The 22,105-nt window shown below is 43.6% G+C and overlaps 1 protein-coding gene across 1 annotated transcript in view; it reads left to right on the top strand.

Moving 5' to 3' along the window:
• The first annotated feature begins 9,520 nt into the window (after positions 1 to 9,520).
• CARHSP1 (calcium regulated heat stable protein 1) overlaps positions 9,521 to 22,105 on the top strand; it is a 37,403-nt gene continuing 24,818 nt past the window's right edge. Inside the window, exon 1 of the mRNA XM_075767978.1 lies at positions 9,521 to 9,629. The gene's annotated coding sequence lies outside the window, so the exon portion shown is untranslated. The remainder of the gene's footprint in view (positions 9,630 to 22,105) is intronic.

The following is a 22,105-nucleotide window of genomic DNA, read 5'->3' as shown; positions in this document are numbered from 1 at the left end:
GAAAAAAGCAGTATTCCCTAAGAAAACAAAAAAAATGTGACATTTCTTCACCAGTTTCCAGGTCCCTGAAGCTCAACATAAGCAGAAACCACAACCATTTTTAGGCTGCCATCTCTGTGCAAAGATCTTTCTTATGCTCCCGTTCTTTTCTTGTCCTGTTTCATACACTAATGTGATACAAACACAAAATCCTTCTATCCTTACATTTATCATACAAACAAGAATTCCTCTTTTTTTTTTTATGTTTCATTAATGCCTCGAAATTTTCTGAAAACAACAGAAATTTGTTGGACTGCATGAAATTATTTGCGTTTGGTTTTGGTTTTGGTGTTTTGTTTTGTTTTTTTCCAAAAATACAGAGCCAGAATTTAACTCTCCTCAAATAACTAATGGAATGGGATACCTGGAATTGTCAGTTTAAAGAGTAAAAAAAATACTGTGATGCCTGCTCCTGCATGCCCAGTTCCCACTGTCAAAGGATCCCAGACTGCCACTACAGAGAGAATATTCATGAACCATTTCTCTGTGCTATGAAAAATAGCCATTAGTTAAAAAGAAGGAAAGGCAGTGACTAAAAGAAGCAGATGGTTGTGAAGACTCCTGTTTTAGTCCTCCTTTTGCTCCTGCCCTTTCCCCCCATGAGAATGGGAGGAGGGAGAAGCCAGTGAGATACTGAAGGCTGCAGCTGCCTGCATAAGTGCAGCCTGAACTTCTAAAAAAGCAATTTTCTTAAACAGTTGTCTCCCAAAATAGACATAGGCAGGAAGTAGTGAAATGGATGGCAAAAGACTGGGAGCAAGGTAGCTGAGTATTTCCTGTTTGCTTTATCTGTTTGAAACAAAAGGTTTGGAAAGTATTTCCTCTTCATGATGAGATCACAGTCATTGCTGGGAAATGTGGTATGTTTAACATCATCACAAGGCCTTTCAGGCTAATTGGAGCAGAGAATAACTGTAACCAGTCCACTCTGCTGCAAAATATTCTAGTAGCTCATTGGTGCTATAATAGCTTCTGCAGAAAAAAGGTCATACTAACACAGTGCAACTTAGTAAGTACTGACCTTACCAGGCTCCAATCCAAGTAACTGATTAGTTGCCTGGATGAGCTGTAGCATGCTCGCAGTTGTTCTAGATCCTTCCCCCAGTAATGACTACGGGGCATTCTCGATACACATTCATTTAATGGAGATGGCACTGCGTGAAAATTTTACGTCTTATTTGCTTGTTTACTCAATGCAACATTTACTCCCTTTCTCCTTCAGATTTGTACAGGAGATTTTGACTTGTGCTTGACACACACCCCTCCCCAACATTTTTGAGCAGTTTCTCCAGTATTTGATTTCCTGTTGAAGATTCAAAATTAGACGAATGCTTTTTATCCAGTTTTCTATTTGTCAAGTTCTTTGTCAGTGTTTGGTCTTGTCTTGTACACAGACTTGCAGAAAGAACATTGTATTCTTTGCATCAATGATTGTTTACATTTTTCTATACCTTATGTGAATGTTTCTGCTGATGCAAAATACAGAAAGTGAGTACATCCATACCCACTGAGTGCAGTACCTGTGCAGTGCAGTACTCCCATGCATTCAACTAAATATTGACTTACAAGCTTAAGTGGTTTATTGTATTGGGACCCTCTTTCTACAATGATAGGAAGGATTTCCTCTGAGGTGGATGCAGCAGCAGTTTAAATTAAGAAGTCTGCAGTTATACAAGAACATGACTGCTAATGTCCCCATGCGTTTTCCATCCCAATAAATAAATATCTACTTTCTTATCAGGCATCTGATCTATAAAAGCACTCTCTGAGAACTGTACAATCGTATTTAAGCATGTTCACCTTTATCAGCTCATCCTGTTCATCTCCTTGCAAGAAGATGACATCAGTTGTCGCTATCCTGCACTTAACCCAAAGGACTGTACAATAGTCTTGATTGTACAGCACTTTGAAATAAAGCACAGTTACATGTTTTTCCTAGTCTCTATTCTGTTGTGCAGTAGAGAAATATGAAGTGTCATAAAAAGAACCTGTGAACATTGTGGAAAGAATAAACAAGCTTCTTTGATAAGGACAAGCTGCAGTTAAAAAAAACCAACAGCACCACTGTTTATTGGGTGGGTATAATAAGCCAGATCAACCCTGTTGCTCGGTAAGGAGAACTTTTTGTCCTTGTATACATCCCTCCCCTCTTTCTGCAAACCAGAATGCTCACTGAATCTCTTTCAAACCAATTTTTGATGCCCTTTGAGTCATCACATAAGAAATCCCTTATATTATTTAGACATGAGTATTTGCATCGTGATCGAAGTGTCAAATGCAGAGTATAAAAGTCTGGGCCCAAACGAGAACTGTGCTAATGAACTTTGATAGTTAAACTTACATCCATGGGACCCATAAAAGAAATGCAAGGGTAGAGAGCACTATTGTCTGTTAACATTGCTATCTTCACAATTTTTTTTCCTCTAGCTGTTGAACGCATTATGAGTCTTGCTTGAATCGCACTGGGAGGCAATAGAAATTTTATTATTGGCTTCATTTAGAGCAAAATAATTTCCTAGGAACTATTCTTTGCAATAAAAGATGTCATAAAATTCAACACTTCAGCAAAGATACGGGAGAAGTGGGGTTTGGTCCATTCTTGCCTGAATGGATTTGAGCCTACCTCTGGCATGTATATCTCCTGTGGATCTATGTGGTCTTCAGTCTTGGAGCTCTTTGTTGATGCAGCTCCTTTTGCTAAGAATAATACAATTTTTATTAATCCAGTTGTGAAGGGATGACAGTATCATCTATTGAGGAGGGGAATCTTCTGGGTGAAGGGAGTCCAGTACTCAAGACCCTCTTCAGATGACTTGTACAGTCCATTTGGACCAATAGAGACCAGTTGAGAGAGTGGCACTGAAGAACAGTCTTGTCTCCACTAGGAATCGCCTTAGTTGGAGGTTCCCACGGTCAGCTTGAGTGTCCTGTCCCTTCAGCTACTAAATAAGGGGAAAAGCACCAACCCTCCTCTGTCTATTGTTCAGCAGGAAGGAATGGGATAAATATTTGGCTCCTGAAGGGAGGGAGGGTTAGGAATCTCCATCAGAAGAGGAGCATTTGGCTGGAAGTACCTAAGTTCTTTTCGAAAGGTGACTTCAGACATACTTTTCTTACTGTCACTTGTATTTCTTGTGTTACATCAGCCCATGCATATTCCAGGTGGTTCTAAAACAAATGGTGTAACCTACTCCTTGGCCGAACCCCAAACCCATGCCTACTTTTGCATGCACCCACTACATGGATCGCATGTGCCAGGTCTGTAAGCAGACATCTCTTAGATGTTGCTCTGCACATATGAAACTTATACTTGTCCACTGCTTTTCCAGAAAGAATTTTGCTTATTTCAACTTTATAAAAGTTTCCATTTCATTTAATTCCAAGTGAAAAAATGCCATCAACATGAAGGATCTAAAGAAAAGGCTTTATAAAAGCCAATTTATTTCAAGGCAATCTACCCCTTTTATGATTTCAATGTGCCTCTAATGGAACAGGGCAGAGAATTCTGCCCCCCCTATTCATTTCCTAGCTATTTACTGTTTGGTGTGAGAAGCCTCTGTGGGTCTCCTGCACTGCCTGATTGTACTTTCTGAGAGTCTTCAGACTTGTATCTAAAAAAAGAATTGATTAGGAGGATGAATGCCATGTTTGATCATCAAATATTTAAACCTGCCAGGCTTTCAAGAGTGGCAGGCTCGCTAGCCTGTGAAAACACCCTTATTTTGCCAGATCTAACTTGCCATTGTTTGTTTTCAGAAGCCTTGAGGTAATGTGTACATGAATTTTATATCGAGTGGTTTTCAAGAGAAAATGAAGACAGAGATGCAAACAAGGAGTGTGCCTTAGATTGGAACAAGTGATCATACGTTAAGAAATGTAGCTGGGAGAATGCATTTTTCTCTCCCTGGGAGTGAATGGGATCAATGCCCAAAATGAAACAAACACAAATATTCTAACCCATGTATCACCTTGATCACAAACACAGGAAATAATATCTTGTTACATGGACTGTGAATGCAGTTTCTGCTATAAAGTTCTGGATACAGAAGTACAGAGAATCCTCTAGATGCTAGGATATTGGAGTCTTGTACTGATCTTTCTCCATTGTTTTCTTTCACTTAATGGTTCTAGCACCATGGGAGTTTTTATCTAATGCTTTTTTCAAGAAAAAAAAATCTAGCTGATGACAGTTTTTACTTGCTATGCAGAATGTTGCATTTACAAGCATTTTTGAAGAATCTAGCTGTCCAATCAATGCATACTACTAATAAGAGCCAGTCTTTTTCCAAAAGAGATAGTAATCTAAGCCCTAGGGATGTGAAGATATTTATACCAGTTTAATTGCAGCTATCACAAAGAATCAACTCATAATGAGCAGAGTTCTTTGAGGATGTAAAGTTTAAGCACAGACATGACCTCTGTGTGCAGTTTGGGATCTAAACAGAATAGATGAACCAGGAAAAGAGGAGAACAGTGCATACTCTGAATATGGCCAGATAGCGAGGGAATAAGAAACATCTTACCATAAGCTGTACATGAAAATTGCCAGCCTTTGTATTTCAGCTTCTAACAGTGGCAGCTGTCATACATTCAAGTGATGCTGCTGTCTACACATTTGGTGTTTGTGGTTTTCCTCCAGGCAGTTGCCATCTATTGAGGCAGGTCATAAAAACAACCCAACCCACTTGTGCGATAGGATTGTTTTGTAGGTTCTTTTTCATGATAAAGATTTTGCTATGTGTTTGTTTGGACAGAACGTAGCTTCCATTTTGGGTTTTTTGCTATAATTAACTATCAGCATGTCATCATTATGAATTATGTGATCATTATCACCATTATTCATCATTGTGAATTGTGAATATTATTATCCAGCGTGTGGTAAAACAAATGTATTTAAATAACTGCAGATAACACAACATGATATATATGCTACATTTATCAAAGACTGGCTTAGTAGTCTGACTGGTTAACTAGCAGCCATCTTTTGATCGTGACATCTGTCAGAACTAGTAAAATATGAGTCAGTTTGATCTTCTTACAGTTTGAAATTGGAAATCTGTATAAAGGCCATAGTAATATGTTTGTTGAGCAGCTGCTTTTATATTTTGTATTCCAAAAAGTAGTTTCCTAATTCAATACTATATACTAGTGAGGCATAGTATGTTATTGTCTCTAGTGACATGCTGTAGTTTGTATACTCGGATAACTACTGTTCAGTGCTCAATGGTTGCTTTGTGCCCTGCATTGCTCATGTAGATTAACTTCTCCTTAGTACCCTGTACCTTAGAAAGGAAACTTCAGCTGGGACGCTGCTCTTGTCTTCAAATGTTAATGCCCTTTGCCTATCAGTTCCTGGCCTGACCCTCCAGCATGCATAATGCAAAATTTGGTGCAAGTTCACACGTGGATCCCTGTAACGAATGGAAATCAAGCTGGCTTCTTGGCTTCTTATGGCAAGTTCATAGCAAACAGGCCTGATGGTGAACTCAATGCTGTGTCTGCTAGGTCATCAACTGAAAATATAGGTGAAGCTTTCAGGGTGGGCAAAGGCTGAGGCAGCTTGAGGACGTGAAAGCGGTGGCCAGTGAGGCAACTTGTGATAATGATGGAGAGTAAATAAAAAGAACAGGAGTAAGGGATAGAAGATGCTAACTGAAGAGGGGGCAGGAGAGAATATTTTATTTCTGACAGGTAGTCAGTATTTACAAAACAAAAAGCAAATGGCAGAGTAAACAGTTCTTCTTTAAGGCCTTGTTTTGCTACTAGAATGTAGCAGAGGTTATTTTAAGGATGCCTATTGCATGTGAAGTGAAAACACGGATAAGACAAGAAATATTGGTCTTAAACCACCACGATTTCCATGGAGCTTACCTTGCTGAAAATCTCAGCTTTTCTGTGTTTCTACTTCAGCACAATCCATATATGTTATTTTTCCTGAAGTAAAAAAGTGTATCCTTTTGACTGTGAAGACAAGCAATCTGAAAGAACAGGTTTGACAGCTGAGTATTAGGTGACTGCCTCAGGACCAACAGACAGACAACCTGACTGACCCTAAAATATTTAGTAGCTTTATAGCTTGTGTCTGATTTCATGCATTAAAAGATTCCACTGCTCATGATAAACATAATCTTTCTTTAGAAGGAGTGGAACCTGAAGACATGCTAGCCAAGAGAAAAAATGATCTGCAGCAACTATATGGATGATGCCTCCCGCTGAGCTATTCATTGAGGACTTCTGCACTGGTATGAAGTCCCTTGCTTCCTAATAAATACAACTAAGTTTCACCTACATGCAAATCACAAGAGGAAGAATCTGGAACTGGTTTAGTATAAGAAAAGGAAGAGTGAACATAAGAAGATAAGCCTGCTAAAGGCCAGTTCATGCCAGCTCTCACTATTTCACTAGCCAAGTGAAATAGCCAAGTGGCCAAAGTAAGAGTTAAGCAATACCTGTTCAGTAGGGTTTTGCTACACCTTCCAGGAGTACAAAATGAGAGGTGATTACAACCTGGAGGTGACTTACTCCTTATCCATGACATAGTGTCCCGAGTGTGGCTGTGAGGCTCTGGAACTAGTTTCTCACCCTGCTATTAAGAATGCTCTGGATTTGATAACTAAGTTTGGGGGCTAAATCTTCCCCCTGAGGGAAAGGTGGAAAGATGTTTGACTAAGTTCTTGGTGAGATGGTTATGTTAGTATTACTTTTACTACACCATGGTATTGATGACTATATGGGGATTTGGGACTTTGTTTTCATGATGTCAAATCTCTGTAAAGTATTTGGAAGGTTATTTGTGTCTGTAATTAGCATTAACTGAATTCTAAGCCCTAACTGTAGAGGGAGGTTTGTTTCTTTAGACTGTTTTTTCCCCTGGTCTTGCTGCTATGATTTATCTGAGACCAGCAAAGATGTCCTCAATTCCTACGCTTTGCAAATTGAACAGAACTCATCTGAAGCATGATTCAAAATTACAGATGATTAAGATAGTGAGAGCACACAATAACTTGTCAGATACCTGGTATGAAAAAATTTATCTTATAAAATAGAATGACTGTATCCCACTGTAAACAGCTTTAAGTGAAAGGCAGATCCCATGCTTTTGGTTTGGCACACTGGTGTTGCATTGCTCAGTTTCCGGTCAGCATTGCGACTGGACACAAGACCATAAAGTGCAATGGAGCACTCCGGACTGAAGCATACTTAATAAGCCACCTGTTCAAGGAGTTAAAGGTATTTTTCCTCCTATTATTCTGTGCTACAGTCTGATTGCTCTAATCATTAAAAGCCTGCTTCTGATTTCCAGGCACAGTTCATTCATGTCCAGCCTACACTGTTTGTGCTTGTGCCAACCGTATCTTTTAGATTAAATAGTTCCAAAAACCAGCCCAGAAGCCAAAATTGGAAATCAGGATTGCCTTTGCCACATGTGAAACTGTCCTAGACTAATTCATGCCTTTCTAACAGAGGTGGACAGTATTTGCCCTATGTTGAGTACCAGCACCCATCTAATTATGTAAGAGCTGTTCAAGCCACCTCATCCTTGCTGCTGCACAGGGATGTATATCACCCGCCTTTACTAATGAATCACATTAGCTGATACATTTCCCCCTACACACTCATTTCCTTGACTCAAATTGTGTAAGTAATTGCACTTTGAATACTTTAAATGAATGAAAAGTGGTGTAATGATGCTATGATGCTATGCTATCAAGAAATCTTTCTGGTTTTTCCCTGTCAGGACTGCTGAGGGGAGTCCTCAGTCCCTGCAACAGCCCAGAGCTGTGTCTGAATAAGCAGGGGAGCAGCCAGCAGGAAAGGAGAGAGTCAGGAGAGCCCCACAGCTCTGGATCACCTCCTGCCCTCCTCCTAACCATGAGGTGTCCCTTGCTGGCCCAACCCAAAAGCAGCAGCCTTGGGGTTCCCCTGCCTGCATGCTGGGAAGGAGCCAACGCCACCCTGCTGCCAGCCACCCCATGCCAGTGACAGGGAGCAAGGTAGGCAGATGTGCTGAAGATGATTAACCAGCTGTTAGTAATTGTACTGAGGGAAAGGAGAAGGGGAGGGAGACAACGTGGAGTTTAGGGGGGAAGCTGGAACCTCTCTTGTCTCCAGCAGCTGGTGAAAAAAACAGCAGGCAAAATCACATTTCCTGTGATAGCTGGGACACACACACTTACATGGAGGGTCCCCCAAGCCCACAGTCCAGTATTGAAAACTAACCTCATGGCTGTGGATGTACGTTGTCAGTATCTCCCGTAGGTCATGCATTTCAGTAGGGGAAGAGGAGGGTGAGAGGGGAAAGGAAGAGGAATGGCTCAGGAGTGCTGAACTTTTGAGGAACACACAGCTGTAATCCCAGACTCTGTGACTGGGGAGAACGCTCTGAACAGTTGCTTACTTATGTAGTGCTTTCCTTTCATCCTCCTCCACCTCAAAAAAATCAGTCAGTTTTGCCTCACAAAGCAGCAGAGAAAAGATTTCAAAGAATAAAATTAATGTTTTAAACAAGAGAAGTCATCAGGCCCATTATTATGTATTTTACAAAGGAGTAAAATCTTGTGTGGAACAGAAGCGGACAGACAGGGAAGATACTTTGGAGGATGACCATGTGTTTGACATAGAAAGCTGGTTACTTCATATTGTGCAACCTCTGGTAGATCCTCTGTCTCAGATCAAAAACTGTATGTTACAGGACTTCTGTTTATTTTTCCTCATGAAAAAAAAAAGCCCTGCTAAAATCTGTTTGTGGCAGTTTTACCAGAAGTTGCACACTGCTGTTTCTAATGTGATTATGGTTGACTAAAAGAGTGTATACTTCTGTCTCCTGTAAATCTTACCTTTGATATGAGGATATGCTTTGCCTGGTACCTGTAAGTGGAAAAGAACCAGAAAGAACACAGTGCCTAAGCTATCTCTTAAAACCATATTCTAAAATACTGTGGTTTATTATCAGCTGGGAAGATTGTGCACAAATGAAAGCATTGCAAATGTGATGCTACCAGGGAGCACATGTGTGGGCTTTCTCATCACCGGGCACCACAGCTCATTTTCCTCATTTGGGAAAATTTACCAGGATTATTCTTCTGTAACTTCAAATGGTTTTAATGAGTCCTCTGGCCATACCATCCCTTCTTTAACACCATTTTCACGTCACTGTTGTAATTTTATTTTCTGACAGACGGGCTTGGGGCCAAGCATGATGGTCTCCGAGGCTGTTACCAGGAGAAAAGCCCACGTGTGTGCTGAGGTGCACTCTGTGTGTGCCCTCTGCCGTGGGAACTGCATGCGGAGGGGCAATAAAATTAAGCATAAAAAAGCAAAGCTCTCAAGTTAGTGAAAAGGCATCTGAAGACACCCACTCGCGGCTCGGTTCCCCGGGCAGCCGCCGCTCCGCCGGCCGTGGGGAGCGCTCTCCAGCCCGGGGCAGGGCGGCGGGGCCGCCCGGGAAGGCGGTGGCCGGGGCGGAGCGGGGCGGCCGGGGCTGCCGGTCCGGCCCACCCGCCTTATAGCGCGGGGCACGCCACGGCAGCGCCAGCGCCGCCCGCCAGCCCGGCCCGCAGCGGCCGCCGCGCCCGCCCTTCCTGCCCGAGGTGAGCGGGGCTCGGTCGGGGCCGCCTGCCAGCAGCTCCCGCCGCGGGGGCGCCGGGCCGGGGTGGGGGCTTCGGAGTGATTGTGTTGCTGTTTGTGGGGCTTTTTCCCGAGCGGAACCGGGGGGCGAGGTTGGGAAGGTCCTTTCGCTCAGTGCCGGGAGTGCGGCGTAGCCGGCTCGGGCAGCCCTTCCCGGGGCTGAAACACCTCGCGGGGGAGGGAAGCCGGGTCGGGTGTGCCTGCGAGGAGGTGCATCGTGCTCTGCTCTCGCCTCCTCCATTTCAGTGGATTTATTTCACTTAAGATTTTAGGGCTAGTTTGCTTTTTATTCCTAAACACTTGCTTGTGCTTTTTTTTTTTTCTTTTCTTTTTTTTCACTTAGGTACTGGGGATGTGTCATTGTTATGCTCAGAATTGCTTATTTCATAAATCACGAGAAAGGCAAAGCACGCTAAGTAAAATCTTTCTCACACTAGGAAGAAAAAGATCCAATAGCACTGGTTGCTTAGGGGGATACTTCAAAACTTCCTAGAGAGTCTGTTGCTGTGGCATGAATGGTTCACTCGTAACACTCAGCACCTCTGTACATTAAAACTGGGGAAACCAACCCTTATTTCATGTTCTTTTTCAATGTTGGATGTGTACGCATGTCACTTCTTGCCCTTGTAGAGAAGTTTCTAAGCTTAATTTTTGGATCTGTGCCTCCAAATTTGGCTTTTAGGGAGGGGATTTGAAGTTCTTTTCTGACACTGTTTTTGCTGGAACTGCAGAGCTACTTCTGAGAAACGTTTGCAAAATCTTCTGTGGTGCCAGATATGATTTCTTGGAGAGTCTCAGAAAATTTTAAGGCTGCTTTGATGTGACTCTCCTGATCATTAATTTTTGTGAGGTTGAGAAGGGTTTTTTTGACTGCTGTTCTTAATCTTCACCTTCTATTTATTATGTTTGGCAAACATATTTTGTTTCTTTCTGTTGATTATTAATAATGGAAGAGAGCAAGTCCCCTGAACATGGCTGCAGAGGGCTTGCACTTTCATAAATGCAACTTAGTATCTCATTAAATCTAATGAGGCTTAACTAACATGTTGTAAGGATGTTTTTGGCTTTTTAAAAGTATGGATATATGAAGACTTTGTGTTTACAGAAAAAAAATTGTGTGGACAAAAGAAAATGTAGGAATGATGTGACTGTTCTCTGGCAACGGTTACATTTTCACTTACTACATGGGGGTGTAAAAAAGAGAAAACACGTTTCTTGTAAGTGGCCCTTTGCAGAGGCAAAGCTGAGGCTGGAGCTCATTCCACAGCCCTGTGTGTGTCATGACACCCATGAGTGACATGGCTGACCACATGGTTGTGCTGCCTCTCTGTCCCCCCGTGTCCTGTGCACCTGCTTCTGGCCACAACTACCTTCTCCACTGCCCTGAGCTTCTGTCACTGTGGTTTGCCCATGGTTGTAAATGTTTTGACCAGCATCATCCCCCTCCTCCTCTGTGCATGTAAGCACAGAAATATTTGCATACAAGTAATTTTAAAGTAGCTAGATAAGGCCAGGCAATGCTGACTTCTGTCTTCTCTTATGACTGTTGCTTTTTAGGTAGTGGTGTACTTCTGGTGAATCAGTCTTTATGTAGACTTGAAGAACTAAACATGCCATGAATATATCTACTGCTAGTAAAGCTCCCTTACAGCAAACTGCCAGGCCATGTTGCTATTACACTACATGAAATGTGGTTGTTTGGACAAAACGTGGTGTGTAGGGGTATTTCTAGGTGATAGGACGAGCAGGCAACGGTCAGGGTTGTTCTTGGTGCTAAGCATGGTAGTGGCAGAAGTAAAGAAATCCTTCCTCTGCTTCCATTTCACCATGAGTGGGCTGTGGGGTACAGAAGCAGATGGAACCTTCTGGTTGTGGCTAGGGTGGCTTCAGGGTGAAAGCTGTTACTGGTTTCACCTTTTCGTCTATTTTTGTCTCAAGTTTATATCAGGAACCATTTTTGATTCACTGCCCATGGGGTAGACTCTGCAGGGATTGATAGTAACTGCTTAAAACTTGGAAGAAGACTGTTGAGGATCACCATTAGCAAAATTTAATGACATTGTAACTGTTTGAGTCTACATTGATAAATATTCTGGATGTTGGTGGCAACAGTTGATGGTTAATTTGCCCCTCATCTGGGAGGTTTCTGCCAGAGACTAAGGAGAGGAATTGAGTTTGAAAAGTGCAAAACCTGTCAACTTCTGCCATGGAGCAAGGGATGGGAGCGAGTCCCTGGGGCTGGGAGCTGCCTTTTCCAGGGGGCCTGCAGGCAGTGGGGCTGGGAACAGCACTTTGCACAGCAGAGGGGATGCAATCTTTGGGGAGGAAAAAGGAAATGGCTTGTTTCTGCACAACAGTTTAAAAAAAAAAACAAAAAACAAACTCAAATCCTGCTTTTTGCAACAGGTTGACATGGAGAACCAAACAAAAAGAAATAGCTGAAACACTGTGTAGGGAAACAAGTGATGCAGATCGGTGATGCAGATGTTGGTGATTTGAGTTTGCATGATGTGACACTCCCCAGTGTAGTTCAGATCAAATGAAAAATAGAAAGCATTCATCTGACTAACTGCTTTCTCTTTTCTCTCAGGGCAGGGTAGAGACAGTTGTTTTGCTTCGTTCTATCTCAGTCTAATGTCTCTTCTCATGTCTGAGGCAGCCCCCTGGACAGATCAGTAATCTTCATTTCCTCTGCTTCCCACACTGATCTCCATTCATTTGCCTTCATCGCTGTCTGTCCGGATGGTCTCTGGGGGCTGCAGGGGTTAACTCACAGCCCCGGTGAAGCAGCCGTAGCCTTGCGCTGCTCTCTGCTCTTTCACTTCTGTAATTTTGTTCCTCTGAGCCAGCCTCTGCTAGCTAGGTAGCAGTTTCAGGATTTATCTTTGCACCTATTCGTCTTTTTCATGACATGCATGCGGATATAGCTTGTGTGATATAACCCACGTTACCAGGAAGAGTACTGAACGAGGCAGTGAATTGTGTCTGTGCAGCTAACAAAGACAGTGCTGCATACACGGTGTTGAACTCTTCTTATTGCAGCATTGTTTCTTGCACAGTCTCCCCTTTCTGAGGATAAACAGCTGCCTCTTGGTTTTTGTAAACAGGCACAAGTAAGACCACTTTGGACTTTGCTTTTTTCCCTTCAGCTAGTTATTAAGAAAAAAAAGACATTAAGCAGCAAGATGCAGAGAAGGGGACTGCACTGTCATGAGGTACCACCTCAGAGCACCATCCCCACCTTGATGGCAGCTGTGAAGTGCATCTGGGAGAAGGAACCAAACGGATTTCTTTGTGTGGTGCAGAAAAACACTTACTTAGCTTTCATTTCTGTCATTTTTGGGGCATGTGGAGTACATTAAAGTGGTGCTTCCGTTGTTTGCTCTCCCCTAGGGAAGCTGTAAAATACCATGCGAGTCAAGCCGCATCTTCTCAGGCTTGGCCGTAGGGCTTACGAGTAAATGGGGTGTGGGTTCTGCCCTCGGAGCCTGACCTCGCACTAATGGACAGGGCTGCAACAGCCTGGAAAATGCCCTCCCACTTCAGTTAAATCAGATTTCATTTGTGTGGTTCCTCCGACACTACAATCTTAATGTCTGATTTCAGAGGTTTGCTGATTCTTTATTTGCCTTTGGTTTGAGACTGTTGCACAGCTGCTTTTTTCATTGGGTCGATTTAAAATATAGATAAATGATGAAGTAACCTAAGAAATGCTTTTTAAATAACGATAGAGGATCTTGGGGGTAATGACACTCGCATTAAGAGGTTGCTGCATTATTAATGCAATTTAGAAACTGAATAGTAGTCTAAAGGAAATGAACGTTAAATTTTTGACCTATTATCTACGGTGTGCGTTAGGCTCCGCAGGCTAATCTAACACTTGCCTTGAATTCTGCATTTCTCCAGGGAGGAGCTGGAGATAGGGTGAAGGTCTCAACAGATGTTTAAATACTAGGGTGTTTCAAGGACAGTAAACATGAATTTGGCCTTTGCGTTCTTGCCAGGCTGTTTGGGTAATAATTCTGTTTGGTGCCCTGTGACCACACATTTCACCTAGCAACGGGGTCCGGGAAGGTAAACTTGGGGTTGAGCTGCAGCCTCCTTTTGAAAGGTGATCAGACAGTGGAGGAATAAAGGCACAGAGAAAACAAAATAACCTGCAGTTAAATCCCTGGGTGGCTTTCCACCAAGAGCAGCACTGCAGGGAAGGGCTCTATTACAGTTTTCTGGAAAAAACACATAAGTGTACGTGCGCCGCGTTGCATGGCCGTGTTCCTTACCCTGTTGGCTCTGTGCCTGATCTGATCACAGGCCGCTTTGTGCGGGACGAAGGAAAACAGAGAACCTTGACCTGATAGTTTCTCTTGAATATTAAACCACGCTGGTCCTTTGCCATGCCTCATGAGCAGCATATGACTTTGGAAGTGGCAGAGCATTAAGAGCTAAGGCTGATCCCAAGAATGAAAGCAAAGTATGTGTTGGTGCTACTTTGAGTGGGAGCTCGAGAGCTAACATTCTGGGGGCTGCTACAAAACTGGGGTGGGAAGCGAAGCTGGATCGAGTGTTGATGGCGCTGCAGCCATGAGACACCAGTGGAGCATGGCCAGCATTGATGAGTGCTCCCACACTGCACTGCAGGAGCCTGTATGGGTCTCTGTCTTGCTCAGCTGCATGTAGCGTGCTGCATGTCACATCAGCAGTGATGTATGTGTCCGTGATGGAGAACACACTGCCGCTTGGTATGGAGATACAGCTGCCTGCTGCAACTGCAGCTTTTTGATGACTAACAGTAAAAAAAAAAAAAAAAAAAAAAAAAAAAAATTATATGAATCAGAGTGTGAACTTCTGCTTTCAAAAGACTGTTTATGCAGTTGACCGTTAGAGTAGGAGTAGGAAGATTTGTAGCAGACTCAGCATCTGACGTTCACCTTGCCTTCCCAGTGCTGGTTTTGGGCAGGGTGGGAGGGATGCGTGTGTTCTGTCATGGCAGCTCTGCCAGGAGAGTCACGCTGCTTTCCTTCAGGCACAACTCTGCATCTTAAAACTTTTCCAGGAGTGCTACATTTCCCAAGGCTTGAAAATCTTTGCCACTTGCTATTGCAGAGGCTGTCTGGACAAAGTGTAGTCTGTGTCCAGGAAATAAACATTTAATCTTGCCTGTCCAGTTGGGGAGGAATTTTCTTTTTATGTTAGTACTCGTTTAATGAATGATTTGTTTACACTGCACAGCCAGTCAGGTTGACCAAGGCACTCTAGCGGTAGGGACTATATTGTTTTATGAGCTCCTGCATTCTCACTGATTATTGTTTGGTGGCTTTCTCTTTGTGATATGATTTCAGAAGGCTGGTCAGAGGCATTTGCTTGTTTTCAGTTATGCCAGTTACTTGATTAAAGTAAACCACAGTCGTGATTGCAACTTCTTGACAATTACTTAAAAGGGTAAAAGAAACTGCCAAACAGCAAGGTAAAAGAATTTCCCGTTTATAAAATTCACACTTGTTACTGAGGTGTAAATACATGATTCAGATTTTTTCATCCAGCTCAGCAAGGCAGTGCCTGTCTGTGCAGTGGCATGTCCAGACCAGGAACCCTGCTGACGGCAGCCAGGAAAGGCAGAATTTACTTGGCTGTGTAGATTGTGACTCTGTTTCCTCCGGTATTTGGAGAAAATCTAGCAAAAGGGATTACAAAACGTGGTGAGAGCCATTTCCTAGAGCCTCTTCCTGATGGAGACTGGTAGGACGAGTTCTAAAGTATTTCAAAGTATTTCATGTAGTGCGTTTTTCATTTTACTGGTAGGGGAGAGACTGAATAGAGTGGCTACTTGTATTCACTTTCTGCTTTATGGTGTTATAGAAAGTGTGTCTGAAAAGTGATCTTACGAGAGTCTCATTTTCCGAATAAACATGCACTTTGTTTCCATGCAGAAAGGCTGCTTTTCCCTATCCCGAGGACTCTGGCAAGAGTCCTAAAAATTATTCTCACTGATGTATAGAGCACAGGTTCTAAAGGAGGAAATGTATCTTTGTATATACCTGTGTAGCTCCACTGTCTTCTGATACATTATTTTTTAAAATTTTATTTTTACTTTTCCCCAGTACCAGGTTTAGGCAAGGAAGGTCTCTCTCCTTGAGGACATGAGGTGTGCTGCAGTGTCTTTCACCCACAGTAGCAGGGACTTCAGGAAAGGAACTGCTGGAACAGCCCCATTGGGAGAAAAGTGTTTTTGCTGGACAGTTGTTAGGCTGGTCTAATTGCGGTCTGGGATCCTAATCAGATTTGTTCTTAAACATTTTAGTGTGGCTGGGCTGCAGTGCTGCCTCTTCCCTGGCACAGATCCTGAGGATGAACTCTCTTTCTGGTCCCCCACCAATGTGAAGCCATGCAGTCCAGGATCTCCTGGCTACCAAGACTAGGGCGAACCCACCAGGCACGCATGCACCCCGTTCCCCTGTGCTGTGGCATGACTTGTTCTGCACTTATGGCTTGCTCCTGAGGCAGGCAGACGTGCAAGCTTACCTGAGGTTTCTTAGATGTGTAACACTAGGTTTCATGCAAAACATTGGTCTAGATAAAAATAACAAAGGCACTGTTACACATTTCCTAGCCTTCGTTTTCTCACTGATCTTGAATCTCTCTTGGTTGTGGGTCTGTTCCAGCTTCATGTCACTCCTTTACAGGCTCTTTGTACATTGTGTTAAACCCCCATGGGAAGGACTGCACCCCAGTGCTGTGTGCATGGGGCTGCAGTAGGAAGGAGCACCCCAGCAGCCCTTTCCTCCTGGCTGCAAGCATGACTCCTGCCTGCTTTTGGCAGAAGAGGCTGTGGGTCCCAGCTCACAGGGTATGGTGTTGGGCTGTGAATCTTGGATGTATGAAAACACTTCCCCAGAGACCCCTGTGTGAGATGGTGCATTTAAGATGCATCTCCATCCTTGGCGCGGCCCGGGGTGTGTGTGCGGGGCTTGTTCCTAGCTGGGCTTCTCGCCCTGTGCTCTGGGGGTGTGTGGCAGGCAGAAACCCAGCTTGCTCTTGGGCTTCATCTGTCCCTGTCAAGACTGCCAACTGGCTGTCAGTGCCCCCCTGCTTGCCTGCACCCTGCCCTCAGTACCTGTGGTTTTGTAGGTTTGGCCAGTTTCTTGGCCAGTTTCTTGGCGCCTTCCGCCAGGCTTGGTGCAGGAGCCCTGGCACTAGCTAGTAGGTCTGGTGACACTGTTGTGCTGCTTGAGTGTGGCTACATGCACGTGGGAGGCTGCTATCAGCTCCCAGTAAGCGAATCTGGAAAATGTTAACTTCTTAAGGTCATGTAACTGTTGGCACATGGACAAACAGGTAAATTGAATCAAAATAATCTTTCATAAAGGCATTCACCACCATTGCTGTGCGTGGTGTTCGCTCTGCTTGTATGTCCCATTTGCTCTGTGTTTGCAATTGAAGTAGATACAGTTCTTTTGGGTAGCAACTGCTGTAATACAATGGTTATTGCAATTTTCTATTAAACATGTGCTTCTATATTGATTTTTAGTTTTATACCTGAAGAACAGGATGGAGGCTCCATCCCTGGAAGTGTTTAAGACCAGGTTGGATGAGGCTTTGGGCAACGTGGTCTAGTGGAGGGTGTCCCTGCCTGTAGCAGGGAGGTTGGAGCTAGATGATCTTTAAGGTCCCTTCCAACCCAAACCATTCTATGATTCTAACATACGTGCCTCAAGATTCGTCTGCTTTTTTCGAGCTATAACAGTTGATTTTTACCTTCTGTGAAAAGCTTATGTTGCCTGTTCCCTTGCTTTGGTCTGTGTTGGCTTTTGAGCATTAACACAGTAGACACAAATAAAAGCGACAGCATCTGTGATTCTGGACAGCTCTGTCCTGTTCCGTACACTTCCAGCACATCACTGGAGCCACGGCTCTCAAAATCACAGCATGGTAAATAGTTTTGTTGATGCGTAAGTAGGCACAAAATCCAGCCTAGTACACGTGCCTGTGCTGGCACTGCGGTTTTGCAGGCAGTAAAACACAATACGACTCCTTTTGCCATTTAACTGGCTCTGAATGCAGAGAGTGGATGTGCTGAGCAAGAAGGACTAGTTTGTGCACACATCGTAATTGAGGAAAGCAATCAAACTCCTTGTAGGTCCATTTTCTCATTAGTTGGCTAAGAATGATGCATTGCCTACAGTAGACTTGTTGGACTATTGGCATTGTAAACCATTTTTGAGACTAAAAAGAATTTTTTTTCCTAGAAGTCTAAAGCGTAATATCAGTGATGTTTTGCAAACTGGAAAACAGGCCAAGGGGATATGATGGAGGATTTGTGTGACGTGTAGTTTCCAAAGGGTTCAGTATGTTTGTTGAAGTGGCCGCTGTCCCTGAAGCAGTTCTGGAGGCTGAGAGCTGTGGGTGTGTGCTTTGGCTGTATTACTGTTCACGCAATCACAGATGTGATTACACCATATAGGGACTACCTGTTTGTCAGTGCAGGAGACCACACAGATCTATCTAAAGCAGCAGCTTGCAGTGGGGATAGTTGTGCTGCCAAGACTGAGTTGAGGAGAGGTCTGACAAGACATAAGGTAAAATGGCAATGTTTTCTGTATCAAGTAGTTTGGTTGTGTATGTTTGCTTATGTATACTCTCTTTTGCAAATAATTTGGTTATGTAAGAAGAAACAGATTTGTGCAAGGTGTATGTATATGTAGTGCTTGTCCTATAGATTTTACATTAAGACAATTTCAGCTTGAGAGTCAAGAACTAACCATTGATTTTATAGTGGTGTTGATGAAGCACTTGCCGCCCAGTGGAGCGTGAGTATGACTTTTGCTTGTGAGCGGGGTTCACGAATGCAGAGCATGAAGATCCATTGCCTTGGTCTCCTTTTCACCAAAAGCAGAATGGAACTTCTTGCAGGGATTTTTTTTTTGATCTTGTGAAGGCACGTTGGCCGTTGGCAGAGGGTGTGCTGCGTCCCACTTGCTGCTGTGGGGCAGAGACGTTGGCCGCAGGAGGGGCAGGTGCTGGGATGGGCTCAGCAGTGATGAAACCTTGCCACAGTTGAGATGCAGGCTGAGGCAGCACAGCACAGTTGCCCACTGGCAAAGGAAAGCAAGGGATCGTGACCTCCCTCTATTCAGCTGGTTTGCAAGAAGTCTGGTTTTGGGTCTTGTTCCTCTCCAGCGATACGATCCAGACTGGAGTGAGACTGACTCTAGATTTGAGGAGGGAACCAAGGCTGGCTATTGTCAGCCTGATGAACCTCTGGGGCTCAGTCAGGGTTTTGTATCCAAAGGTGTGGACAAGGCTGGTCCTCAAGATGCTGCTGCAAAGGAGGTTGTTATCTCCATTTTAGAGCTGAGGAAATGAGGACACTTAGGGAGGTCTCAGGGTCACAAGCACAAGCTTGCTACAGCATGCTGAGATAAACTGTAAATTGGGTTGAGACATATGGTGGAGGGAATAAGAAAAACAAAACTGCAATTGTTAAATGGGCCAGTGATCTATAAGTGCATATATATATGAACTTTCTCCATTAAAATTTAGGTCTGTCATCCCATCTCCTGTCTTAAGTGTGTGTAAAAATGTTCCCTTTTGATTTTAATGGAATGTTTGTTTCTACACCTCTGAGTGCTCCATGAATTAGCACAGGCTGAATATGTTTCATCAAGCCATCTTTGTTACAGTAATGAAGCCAGTTGCAAACCTTTCATGCAGGTGGAATGTAGTTTCAAAACTTTGCTGTGGTGGAAAAACCTATTGTGGGTGCAGCTGCTTGTGTAGGGAGCAGTTGTGCTGCTGGAGTCCGGGAAGTAGGATGCAGGGAGGAAACTGGGACAGGCTAGGACAGGAAGAGGCTTTAGTGGAAATCAAGGGCATTTCTTTGTTGCTCAACAGAAGGTGAGAATTTTCTTCACTCTTGTGTCAGATACAGAGGATTTTCTGTTTCCTAAAGTATTTCAGTAAATTGTATATCTGTCAGTCATTAATTGATATTGATGCAGGTTCCTAATGATGTCTTAATCATAAACCATTTGTTTAATTGATTTCTGAGAGATCTAATTGAAATATACTCAGGTTATTAGACTAGGATGCTTTAAAAATACGTATAGGAGGTGTCAGGGAGTGAGACTGGGAGATGGCCTGTGCATTGGGACAGCCAGGCCTGGCAAAAAGGAGTCTGGGGTCTGTGGGGGCCTCGTGGTACGGGTGTAAGGATCAAGTTATTTGTGAGTGGTTCCTGACTCTGTACCTTGCCATCTGCCTCTTGCTGTAATGCTGGCAGATGAAATAGCCTCAGAGGATTATTTTTCCCTTTGCCAATACTTGTATGCCTCATAAATTTCCATGGTTATAGATCTTTGTAATGTGAACTGTTTTCCCCTATTGAAAATGTTGATTAGGGAGGAAACCCAGTGAACTAATTATTCTGAATAACATTTGAGCCACATAAATATTTCAGGGGATTTCAGTAGACTTAAAAGGCTCAAAGTTGCACATGAACAAACTTGTAATTGTGGCTGAAGTTTTGTGATGTGAGAGGAGGCTGAAAAAGGGAGAACTTTTCAAAAGTGCCTGGGGATTTACATATGTATAACTATTCTTTATAGTAGTATGACACTGTATAAGTCCATTTGCCTTGTAGATGAGCCCTAAGATGCTTAGATACAAGATAGATGAGATTTCTCATGTTTTGGTGTAAATATTTTCTGCCAGTATCCTGGAATAAATTCACATGGAATATGCCAGCATGGAAGTAATGGCAGAGGCAGACCTTCAGACTTGCAAAAACACTGAAGGAAGAGCTGAGTTGCGAAGCTGGAGAGCAAGCGCTGGAAGGGACAGCTTGTTCCCTGTTCAGCCATATATTGTACCTCATCTGGGAAATACATGAGCTTACTGTGATTGAGTCTGTTTAGCAAGAATAGGATGAGATGTATTAAATGTTGCCTCTGCTATCCAAGAACAGAGTTCCCAGCCTTGGCTAATGGAGGCGTGATGAAGGCAGCAGGAGTCTGAAGTGATCAGTATGGCTCAGTGCTAGAGACCATAAAACATAGAATAGGTGATATGTGGTCTCTGGCCAGAACTAGCTAACTTGTTGACAAGCTAAGTCTTTAGAAATATTTGATACTAGTAGGGTTTATCATCTAAGAAAGAGTAATGGCAGCCATTCAAGTGACAAATCAGGGGAGTGATTTACAAATACTAAGAAGTATTTTAAAAAGGCATAAGGTTTTTCTTTTGTACTTAGAAATTTAAAAGGGGTGGGGGGAACACCGTAAAGAAGTTTGTAGATCCTCTTGCTTTCTATCCCATTTATGTCACTTTTGGTGAAAAATTTAAGGTTTGATTTATGAATAAGCTTGCACCCTTCCCTGCGTGCTCCCCTAAGCTACTGCTTCTTTACTGTTTGGTCCCTTGCATAAAATATGCCCTTCCCTTTCCTTTTCTTACCTTATTTACTATGCTCTGTCTTTTGATCTCACTGTCCTTTCTTAATGTCTCCATAAAAAGGCCACTCTTTACTGTCCGCTAAAAGATGGGGTTTTTTACATGACAGTTAAGCTGTGGGACTCCTTTCCATAGGATACTGTTGGTGCTAAAGGATTATATGAGCTCAGGAAGGGCCTGAAAAAACTCATAGGAGGTTATTAAATACTATTATGCAACCTTTAGTTTAGCATTTATTTAAATCATACATCCAAGATGCTGGAAAGATGTTGAGGCTAAGCACCACTGTGTACTCACCTTATACTTAACTCTGACCTAGGCAGCCACACCTGGCTACCAGCATCAGACTAAGTCATCCTGATTTTCCCCCATTTCACTGTGAAAGTCCTTTTGTGGTTTCCCTTCACACCTCCCTGTCCCTTTATTACAGCCCGTCTGGGACACATGAGGACAAACTTATATCTGGGGAGACCAACGCTTGCTACTGGAGGTGACGTGTTGTGTACTTGGCTCCAGGGAAAGAACGCTTGGAGCAGGGCTTTGGGAGTTGCTGTATGTGCTTCTGCTCCTGGTTCTGGCAGTGCGGGCGTTGCTGGCAGTGATTTTGCATGCAGCTGCGCAGTGCTGCGATACAGTGTCACTGTGCTGCTGCAGAAACAACCAGGTTTGTAGCAGTTCGTGCAGACAGCAGTTGGCAGACTGAAAGCAAGGCAAGATGCTGGGCATCACACCCCAGCCTTGTGCTGGCTCAGCATCATCATCTTGCTAGTCCAGGAGCGATGATTCATGATCTGCCTGCAGCCGTACCTTGGACTGTCTCAGGTCCGGGCCCTTGGCTGCCCAGCAGCACGTGGATGGGTGTAACAGCTCATCCCCACCGTGATGACTCCTACCTGGTCCCCCCATATTTGGTTGGTGCGAGGCTGCTGTGTCCTGCCCTGGTGCAGGTAATGCAAGGGCTGATGTGCAGGTCTGTCTCCCAGACTTACTTCAA

The sequence above is a fragment of the Balearica regulorum genome, chromosome 15 (genome assembly GCF_011004875.1).
Source record: "Balearica regulorum gibbericeps isolate bBalReg1 chromosome 15, bBalReg1.pri, whole genome shotgun sequence".
Lineage (NCBI taxonomy): Eukaryota > Metazoa > Chordata > Aves > Gruiformes > Gruidae > Balearica > Balearica regulorum.
Note: the sequence above shows the minus strand (reverse complement) of the source record. Positions and strands in the feature narration are given on the sequence as shown.